The sequence below is a fragment of the Ixodes scapularis genome, unplaced genomic scaffold (genome assembly GCF_016920785.2).
Source record: "Ixodes scapularis isolate PalLabHiFi unplaced genomic scaffold, ASM1692078v2 PGA_scaffold10__122_contigs__length_95168666, whole genome shotgun sequence".
Lineage (NCBI taxonomy): Eukaryota > Metazoa > Arthropoda > Arachnida > Ixodida > Ixodidae > Ixodes > Ixodes scapularis.
The window spans coordinates 15,001-25,000 of record NW_024609836.1 but is presented as its reverse complement, the minus strand read 5'-3'; the positions used below and the strand labels follow the sequence as shown (position 1 = coordinate 25,000).

Below are 10,000 nucleotides of genomic sequence, written 5' to 3'. Positions count from 1 at the left end.
AATCAGAGTCAAGCAGGGGTCAGCACGTTTTTAATAAAAAGCGAGAAATACTTTTTTTTATAGGGGTAGGATGTATGTACGTATGTATGTATATATAGAGGCAGACAGGAAAAAAGAACATTTATATATATATATATAAACACAAACATACATACATACATATATATATATATATATATAAGGAGAGAGAGAGGGGAAAAAAATAAGAAAGAAAGAAGGACAAATAAATGATACTGAATAACGAGGAGCCACATAAGTGAGAGACAGTAAGTCAGTAAGTCAGTCAGTCAGTCAGTCACCGAAACTGATAACCACAAACTATGTACAGAATGCTCTTGACGGATCTTCTTTATACTTATCGGTGCTATTACGTGGAGGTGGGGTCTGTCGAGCGTTCGATTGGTGCGAGCGTCGTCTGACGACGTCGCCGACGCCTTTCGTCGCCGTCTCGGCCGCTGCCTCCGCCGCATGGTCGTTACAGCAAGGTACCTGCGATCTCTGGCGTCTGCCGTTGGGGTCGGTTCTCGGGTGCACCTGTGTCTTGAAAACGAATGCGAGAGGAGGGTGTTTCGGAGCGTCCGCGCTAACCGAACGGTGTGAAATGACGAGTGCGTTCTGACCGAAGGCCGGGGTGCGTCCTCGCGTCCTCACGGGACCTGAAAGCTCGGCAACACTGCGAAGGCGTCGTCAATGATTTTTTTGGCGTACGACTTTCTGTTGCTACGACGAGAAAGAAATTTATGCGCTTCTTGCCGCGTCGGTACCGACCTCGGTCGGGGATATTCCGGCTGCGCGCTCGAACGTGCTTCATTTCTTCTTGGATTTGGAAGTAATTCCTAAGCGTTGTGTGTGTTTGCGGTTCGTAAGGGGCGCCTGACGGTGGCCCCGCGTCCGCGCGTTGGTAGGGTTTTGGGCGACCCACCACGAAAAGATTACCTGGTTGATCCTGCCAGTAGTCATATGCTTGTCTCAAAGATTAAGCCATGCATGTCTAAGTACATGCCGAAACAAGGCGAAACCGCGAATGGCTCATTAAATCAGTTATGGTTCCTTAGATCGTTTCTTCCTACTTGGATAACTGTGGCAATTCTAGAGCTAATACATGCAGTGAGCCCGAAGCCCCTCGGGGCGACGGGTGCTTTTATTAGACCAAGATCAATCGGGCTTCGGTCCGTTTTGTGTGGTGACTCTGGATAACTTTGTGCTGATCGCACGGCCACGAGCCGGCGACGTTTCTTTCAAGTGTCTGCCTTATCGACTGTCGATGGTAGGTTATGCGCCTACCATGGTTGTTACGGGTAACGGAGAATCAGGGTTCGATTCCGGAGAGGGAGCCTGAGAAACGGCTACCACATCCAAGGAAGGCAGCAGGCGCGCAAATTACCCACTCCCGGCACGGGGAGGTAGTGACGAAAAATAACAATACGGGACTCTTTTGAGGCCCCGTAATTGAAATGAGTACACTCTAAATCCTTTAACGAGGATCCATTGGAGGGCAAGTCTGGTGCCAGCAGCCGCGGTAATTCCAGCTCCAATAGCGTATACTAAAGTTGCTGCGGTTAAAAAGCTCGTAGTTGGATCTCAGTTACAGGCGGGAAGTGCGTGGACACCACGTTACGGCCCGTGCTGAACATCATGCCTGTCGTGGCTTGGTTCCCTTCATCAGGTGCCTTGCTTTGGCCGGCGCGTTTACTTTGAAAAAATTAGAGTGCTCAACGCAGGCGATTCGCCTGAATAACAGTGCATGGAATAATAGAACAAGATCCTGTTTCTGTTCTGTTGGTTTTTGGAATACAGGATAATGATTAAGAGGGACAGACGGGGGCATTCGTATTGCGGCGCTAGAGGTGAAATTCTTGGACCGTCGCAAGACGAACTACTGCGAAAGCATTTGCCAAGAATGTTTTCATTGATCAAGAACGAAAGTTAGAGGTTCGAAGGCGATCAGATACCGCCCTAGTTCTAACCATAAACGATGCCAACCAGCGATCCGCCTGAGTTACTCAAATGACTCGGCGGGCAGCTTCCGTTAAACCAAAGTATTTGGGTTCCGGGGGAAGTATGGTTGCAAAGCTGAAACTTAAAGGAATTGAGGGAAGGGCACCACCAGGAGTGGAGCCTGCGGCTTAATTTGACTCAACACGGGAAAACTTACCCGGCCCGGACACTGGGAGGATTGACAGATTGAGAGCTCTTTCTTGATTCGGTGGATGGTGGTGCATGGCCGTTCTTAGTTGGTGGAGCGATTTGTCTGGTTAATTCCGATAACGAACGAGACTCTAGCCTATTAAATAGGTGCGTGGTTCTCTGCACCTTGCACCCTTCTTAGAGGGACAAGCGGCTCCTAGCCGCACGAAACAGAGCAATAACAGGTCTGTGATGCCCTTAGATGTCCGGGGCCGCACGCGCGCTACACTGAAGGAAGCAGCGTGTTTTTATCCCTGTCTGTAAAGACTGGGTAACCCGTGGAACCTCCTTCGTGATTGGGGTAGGGGCTTGCAATTGTTCCCCTTGAACGAGGAATTCCCAGTAAGCGCGAGTCATAAGCTCGCGTTGATTACGTCCCTGCCCTTTGTACACACCGCCCGTCGCTACTACCGATTGAATGATTTAGTGAGGTCTTCGGACCGATACCCGGAGCGGCCTTTCGGTTGCGCCGGTGTGTTGGAAAGATGACCAAACTTGATCATTTAGAGGAAGTAAAAGTCGTAACAAGGTTTCCGTAGGTGAACCAGCGGAAGGATCATTACCGGATGTTATTTGGCATCGTTTTGTCTTCTTCCTCTTGTACGGGGAATGGACTCGATGTGCGAATTTATCTGGCGCCGATCCCGACCAAGCTTGGATGCCGTCGGGACGGCACAAAAAAAAAACAACTGTGGTTCGGATGTGCCTTTTTCTTTGGGTGGCCTCCGTTCCTTTCGATGATGCGCCCAGCGGGATCCCTCTGCTCCCTCGATTGAGAGGAGATTTCAAGTGCACCGGGACAATCCGCGGGTTACAAAAGGCGCATCGCCCCCTTTTTCGTCTCTTCTCGAGGATCGCCCTTTTGTTTTGATTAACGAAGAGGCGTTTGAGAAGAGGCCTTTTTTTGCGCTTTCGAGATGGCATGGGATGTGGCGGGCGCGAAAAAAAACAACAACTTGTGTTTTGTCGTACTGATTGAAAAATCCAAAAACATTGACACGACTTTAAGCGGTGGATCACTCGGTTCTCGGGTCGATGAAGAACGCAGCCAGCTGCGAGACTTGGTGTGAATTGCAGGACACACTGAGCACTTACTCTTTGAACGCACATTGCGGCCTCGGGCCTTCCCGTGGCTTCGTCTGTGTGAGGGTCGGATCATATATCAATAGAGGAGAATTTGTTTTCTACCTCGTTTTGACTGTGTCGGATCGTGGGCAGCACGCAGTTTGAAGCTTTCTTGCGTTGCGTTTTCTTTGAGCAAATGCACGAGTGGTGCGATTGCACGCGTGCGCTAACCAGTCCTCCTCCTCCTACGAGTTTTTATCGAACACTGCATGGGAAAACGAAACTCGTTGGATACCGTTTGTGGAAAATCCCGTACCAAAAAATCTTTCGCACGTTGAACGGCGCTGTGACGTCGGTGCGTTAGAAACGGAGATTTGAAACGGTTTCTTTTCGATCGATTCTGTTTTCTTTGGCGTGGATGTTGTTCGAGTGGAAAAACCGTGGGACGGAGTTGGCGTTGGCGCGTTGAAACGCGGCGTCCGCAAATGTAAATCTCGTGGCGTTGATTTGCACAAAAAAAAAAGAAAAACGCTTCTGGGAGGAAAGTTCTTTTGCGTCGTAGCCTTCCGTCAGTCTAAGACCTTCGCGTCCCCGATGAATACTGGAGCCATCCAGTAGGGGAATGCCGTTGGATTGCGCGCTTTCTTTTTTGTCGAATCAAAAGCGATGCAAAGCGTGTGTACAACAACTGTTAGTTCGCCATCCTTTTGTGTTTTTGACATGTGGTAAGGAGGCGAAGTTTTTGTTGGAAAGCGCACAAATAAATTGTCGACCTCACATCAGGCGAGACAACCCGCTGAATTTAAGCATATCACTAAGCGGAGGAAAAGAAACCAACAGGGATTCCCTTAGTAGCGGCGAGCGAAACGGGACCTAGCCCAGCACCGAATCCCTCGTCCTTGCCGGCGATCGGGAAATGTGGTGCATGGGAGGTAACGTTCCCGAGAGTTTTGCGGTGGTGCAAGTCCCCCTGACAGGGGCTTGACCCAGAGTGGGTGCCAGGCCCGTCTCCGCCACTGCTCTCTCGGGATGGAACCTCCCGTGAGTCGGGTTGCTTGAGAGTGCAGCCCTAATTGGGTGGTAAACTCCATCTAAGGCTAAATACGTCCGAGAGACCGATAGTTCACAAGTACCGTGAGGGAAAGCTGAAAAGAACTTTGAAGAGAGAGTTCAAGAGTACGTGAAACCGCTTAGAGTAAAACGGGTGGGCCCTCGAAGCTCAAGGGCGGTGGGATTCAGTTTCGCTGTGACGTGGAGCGGTGTCAGCGTCTTGGTTTACGGGCTCTCCTTGTCGGGGGGGCCCGTTCCGGCTGCCCGCGCGGTGCCGCGCACTCCGGAACGCATTTTCCACCGTCGGTAGGACGCCGCGACGGGCACGGGTAACCCTTTCAAGAACGACTTTGAGTCCGGCCGCTGGAGGTGACCGGCGACGGCCCTTGTTTGGCTGTCGTGGGAGTTATACCTGGCCGGTAATCGAGTACGTCACCCTGCCCAGGCCTCATGGGCTACTCCCTTCGGGGAGGCCCGAAACGATGCCCTCCGGAATGCGGAGCGGGAAACCCGGCTGGGTCAACGGGTCGCCTGCCTTACGCCAGGTATTCGCCTGACGTTCGGTGTTTGGGGCTCGGAACCGGCGAGGCGGGTTCTTTCCGCGGAGGGTCGTCATGGTTGGCGGCGAGTAGGTCGGTAACCCACCCGACCCGTCTTGAAACACGGACCAAGGAGTCTAACATGTGCGCGAGTCAATGGGTCCCTCAAAACCCAGAGGCGCAATGAAACGTGAAGGCGCGGCCTCGTGCCGTGCCGAGTTGCGATCCCGGGCCGCCCAGGGGTCCGATGAAGGGAGCAGCAACGGCCCGCCCCACACGCTCACGTCGTGGGGGCGGCGCTAGAGCGCACACGTTGGCACCCGAAAGATGGTGAACTATGCCCGGGCAGGACGAGGCCAGAGGAAACTTTGGTGGAGGTCCGAAGCGCTTCTGACGTGCAAATCGATCGTCCGACCCAGGTATAGGGGCGAAAGACTAATCGAACCATCTAGTAGCTGGTTCCCTCCGAAGTTTCCCTCAGGATAGCTGGCGCTTGTTGCCGAGACCAGTCACACCTGGTAAAGCGAATGATTAGAGGCATTGGGGTCGAAACGACCTCAACCTATTCTCAAACTTTCAATGGGTGTGTCGGAGGCCTTCTGGTCTGAGGCCTCCGGAAGCGATGAGAGTGCCAAGTGGGCCACTTTTGGTAAGCAGAACTGGCGCTGTGGGATGAACCAAACGCCGGGGTAAGGCGCCCGATGCGGGACGCTCATGAGATCCCATGAAGGGTGTTGGTTGCTTAAGACAGCAGGACGGTGGCCATGGAAGTCGGAACCCGCTAAGGAGTGTGTAACAACTCACCTGCCGAAGCAACTAGCCCCGAAAATGGATGGCGCTCTAGTGTCGAGCCTATCCCCGGCCGCTGCCGGCAGATGCACGCAAACAAGGGGGTGCTAAGCTGCAGCGAGTAGGAGGGCCGCTGCGGTGAGCGTTGAAGGTGTCGGGCGTAAGCCCGCCTGGAGCCGCCGCTGGTGCAGATCTTGGTGGTAGTAGCAAATACTCAAGTGAGAACCTTGAGGACTGAATTGGAGAAGGGTTCCATGTGAACAGCAGTTGAACATGGGTCAGTCGGTCCTAAGGGAAAGGAGAAGTTCTTTCCGAAGCGGGAGCACTTTTTTGCAGTGGAGAGAGCCCCGCAGTGACCGAAAGGGAATCGGGTTAATAATCCCGAACCCGGACACGGAGATTGGTCCTTCGGGGCCCAGTGCGGTAACGCAAACCAGCTCGGAGACGCCGATGCGAGCCCCGGGAAGAGTTTTCTTTTCTCTGTAAGGAGATCGAGTCCCTGGAATGGGTTCGCCCCGAGATAGGGATGGTGGCTCCGTAGAGCAGTGCGGTTCTTGCGCTGTCCGGTGCGCTCGCGTCGGCCCTTGAAAATCCGAGTGAGGGAGTGTGATTTTCGTGCCGGACCGTACCCACATCCGCAGCAGGTCTCCAAGGTGAACAGCCTCTAGTCGATGGACCAATGTAGGTAAGGGAAGTCGGCAAAACGGATCCGTAACCTTGGGATAAGGATTGGCTCTGAGGACTGAGCCGGTCGGGCTGGGGACCTGAAGCAGGAACGGCACTGCACCGGGACTGGGCGGGGCTCGCCGTTGACGCGGCGCGGCCAAGCCCGGACCAGCGTCGGGACCTTCCTGTGGAAAGCCTCAGCTGCGCGGCGTCCGAGGGCTTCGTGCCCAAAGTGCTATGCTTCGGCCGGCAAAAAACAGTCAACTCAGAACTGGCACGGACCGGGGGAATCCGACTGTCTAATTAAAACAAAGCATTGCGATGGCCGCTGGTCGGTGTTGACGCAATGTGATTTCTGCCCAGTGCTCTGAATGTCAACGTGAAGAGATTCATCAAAGCGCGGGTAACGGCGGGGTAAACGGCGGGAGTAAGTAAGTAATAAACAGGCAATAAAGGGGCGGCAGGCCAGAAGAGAGCAGCGGGAGTCGCCGACCCCGCAGACCGGGGGAAGCAAACCAGAAGAGAGACGGGATAACGCAGAGAGCAACACTGGTATTGCTCTGGAAACAGAACGTGTCCCGCCCCCGGGGGACCTAGATGCTGATGCCTGCTCGAGTAGCGCAACTGAAGGTTCCGAGTTGTTCTTGGGAAAGACTAAGCTTGCGGAGTGGCTGGAGGAGCACTGTAACTCCGGAGGCACGGCGGATGAAAAGAGCTTGAACCAGGTGATTAGGACGGCTCTTCGGGGAGAACCGTTTGCAGTTGATCTTGACCGAGTTTTGAGTAGGTACGAGCATCCTGCGGAGAACGGTCGTCAACCTGCCCCGGAGGAGCACTTAAGTAGAAGAAATGCTAGGAAGAAGGAATACCGCATCGTCCAAAACCTTTACAACAAGAACCGTAAAGTATGTGCTCAACGAGTCTTGGACGGTGTGAAGGAGGATCAGGTGGCTCCAGACGAACTCGTTAACTACTGGTTTCGGGTTATGAGCGAGACACCCACGGATGAGCCCTGTCCCTCGGAGGATCTATTGGATGCACGGGACGTGACAGTACTGCCAATAACAGAGCAGGAAGTACAGGAAAACATGCCAAAGTACTCCAGTGCACCTGGCCCTGACGGACTGACGGTCAAAGAGTTTAAGGCAATCCCGAGAACTTTTGTAGTGAAGCTCTACAACTTGTTCTTGTACTGGGGTCGTGCCTCCATGAAGCTGGGGAATGCTCGAACCATCTTTATCCCTAAAGTGGAGGCAGCTTCTCAGCCAGGGGAGTATAGGCCGATCTCGATTGGCTCGGTGCTCCTGCGCACTTTTCACAAGATCCTAGACAAAAGGTTGAGACAGATTGTTCACCTACGTGACGAGCAACGGGCATTTAAAAGCACTGATGGATGCTTTGAGAACATCATGATTCTGAGTACGCTACTTAAGACAAGTCATGCCGCGGGGCGAAGCCTTTACATGGCTAATATAGACCTGTCAAAGGCTTTTGACAGCGCCACACACACCGCAATACTGAATGGACTTGCACGCCACCAAATGGTGGGGAAGTCCATGATTGACTACATGCATTGGTTCTACACAAATTCTACTACAACCTTGCAACACAGAGGGGTGAAAAGGACAGTGCGCCCTGGGAAGGGAGTCAGACAAGGTGACCCGCTGTCTCCGCTGTTGTTTAACGCGGTCATCGATGAGTTCATCGACAGCATCCCCCCGGGCTTTGGTGTGAGACTGGGTGAGGGGCGGTGCGCGTCGTTGGCTTTTGCTGATGACCTCGTGATTCTGGCGGAGACGGCGGCTGGCCTACAATTTCTCCTCGACAAGTTCCAGGAATTTTTTAGCACTAGGGGTCTCACAGTAAACGTAAAGAAGTCTTCGACCCTAAGCCTCGTAGGAGACGGGAAAAACAAAAAGGCAAAAATCTGCCCAGTGGCTTTCAAAGTAAATGGAGAACCACTTCGAGTGATTGATTGCTCAGGTTCATGGCGCTAACTGGGGGTCGAAGTTAACACATCAGGGGAGATATGGTACAATGGGGTTAATTTCGACGACCTTATCGTAAGGCTAGAGAGGGCCCCCCTTAAACCTCAGCAGAAGATGAACATTCTAATCTTCTACCTAATACCGAGACTAATCTATGGCTTGGTTATGAGTGCCAAGTCAAAGACATACCTACACCAGATTGACCGTAGGATTAGAGCGGCTGTCCGGCTCTTTCTGCATCTGCCGATGGACGTTCCAGTTGCCTTCCTATACGCTGCGGTGGGGGACGGCGGGTTGGGAGTCACCTGTCTCGCGACAATGATTCCTCGGATCCGCCGTTCCCGGCTACTTGGGGTTCAGGGCGCTGGCGACGGAATGTTGGAGAGTCTGGTGACCATGACGGCATGGAAAGATGAGGTGGAGAGGGCGGGGAAAGGGTGAAATTTAAGGGTGTCACGATTGAATCTAGAACACAGGAGCGCAGCTACTGGAGAGACCAGCTGCTGCAGATGGTGGACACGAGAGGGTTGAGGGAGGCACGGACATGTGCTGCTGCGGCCTTCATCCGGAACCCACCGCACTTTCTGAATGGACGGGAGTATGTCGACCTAATCAAACTTAGGGCCCACGCGCTTCCGTCCAAGACGAGGTGCGCCAGGGGAAGGGCGAAGGACACCCGCTGCAGGGCTGGCTGTGCCTTCCCTGAGACACACGCACATATTATCCAGGTGTGTCCTCGGTCGTATGCGCCGCGCCTGGAAAGACATAATTGTGTGGCATCCTGGATTGCGGAGAAGATGAGAAATGATGGCTGCACGGTGTCCGAGGAGCCCAGAATTAAAGTAAAGGACGAAATCAGGTACCCAGATTTAATTTGTGTAAAGGGTGAGAGGGCATGGATTCTAGATGTTCAAATAGTCGGGGAATACAAAAGCCTTAACTCACTTAATGAGGACAAGATTAGGAAGTATTCTGCTCCGGACTTTGTGGACGCAGTAAGGTCCAAGTTCTCGGTAACCACTGTCGCCGTGCACGCCATAACAGGCACTGAGAGAGGGCTCGTTTGCCCAAGATCAGCTGAGGCTTTGGGCTTGCTGGGCTTCTCAAAGCGTGACATTTCCTCTTTAATCCTCAAGGTAGTTCGTGGCTCCTTGCGATGTTTCTACCACTTCATGCGGGGAACAAACCGAAGTGTGTAAACTGTTTATTGTTCTCCCCCATGTGTTCTTTCTTTTGTTGTTGTTTTGGAGGGGCGTAGGTGTGTGGAATCTCGCCTGCCATATTTGTTTTTTTTATGTAACGAATGTGTATGTATCTTTTTCTTTCGTTCTGTGTTTTGTGTTCTTTTTATTCTCTTGAGATTGTTGTTGTCATCTCTGTAATGGCCTCCTTAGAGTCAACCAGACATGTATAAAAATAAACAACTATCTCTTTTTTTTCCCATTTGCACAGGGGAACTCCTGTTGTGTGAAATTGAAAATTGAAGTGCTGTTAGTCTTCTTCTGTAGTCAGTGTTCATTTTGTGTATTGAGTGCTGTGTCGTTCCCACACTTGGATGTGCTATGCTGTTTGTGACAATGAGGTTAAGCTTCCTTAAAAAGCGAACGAGTTGGATTCTTCCAATAAAAAGTTAGCCAAATGCCTCGTCATCTAATTAGTGCCGCGCATGAATGGATTCATGCGCGTCACGCATGAATGGCGTGTGTTTCGTTGCCC

The 10,000-nt window shown here is 52.4% G+C and overlaps 2 non-coding genes and 1 pseudogene across 2 annotated transcripts; all 3 read left to right on the top strand.

Moving 5' to 3' along the window:
- The first annotated feature begins 933 nt into the window (after positions 1-933).
- LOC120849973 lies at positions 934-2,749 on the top strand. The gene has a single exon (XR_005718035.1). It is a non-coding gene; the product is annotated as a small subunit ribosomal RNA (ribosomal RNA).
- Positions 2,750-3,187: 438 nt separating this feature from the next.
- Positions 3,188-3,340, top strand: LOC120849972. The gene has a single exon (XR_005718034.1). It is a non-coding gene; the product is annotated as a 5.8S ribosomal RNA (ribosomal RNA).
- Positions 3,341-4,021: 681 nt separating this feature from the next.
- LOC121834949 overlaps positions 4,022-10,000 on the top strand; it is a 10,289-nt pseudogene continuing 4,310 nt past the window's right edge.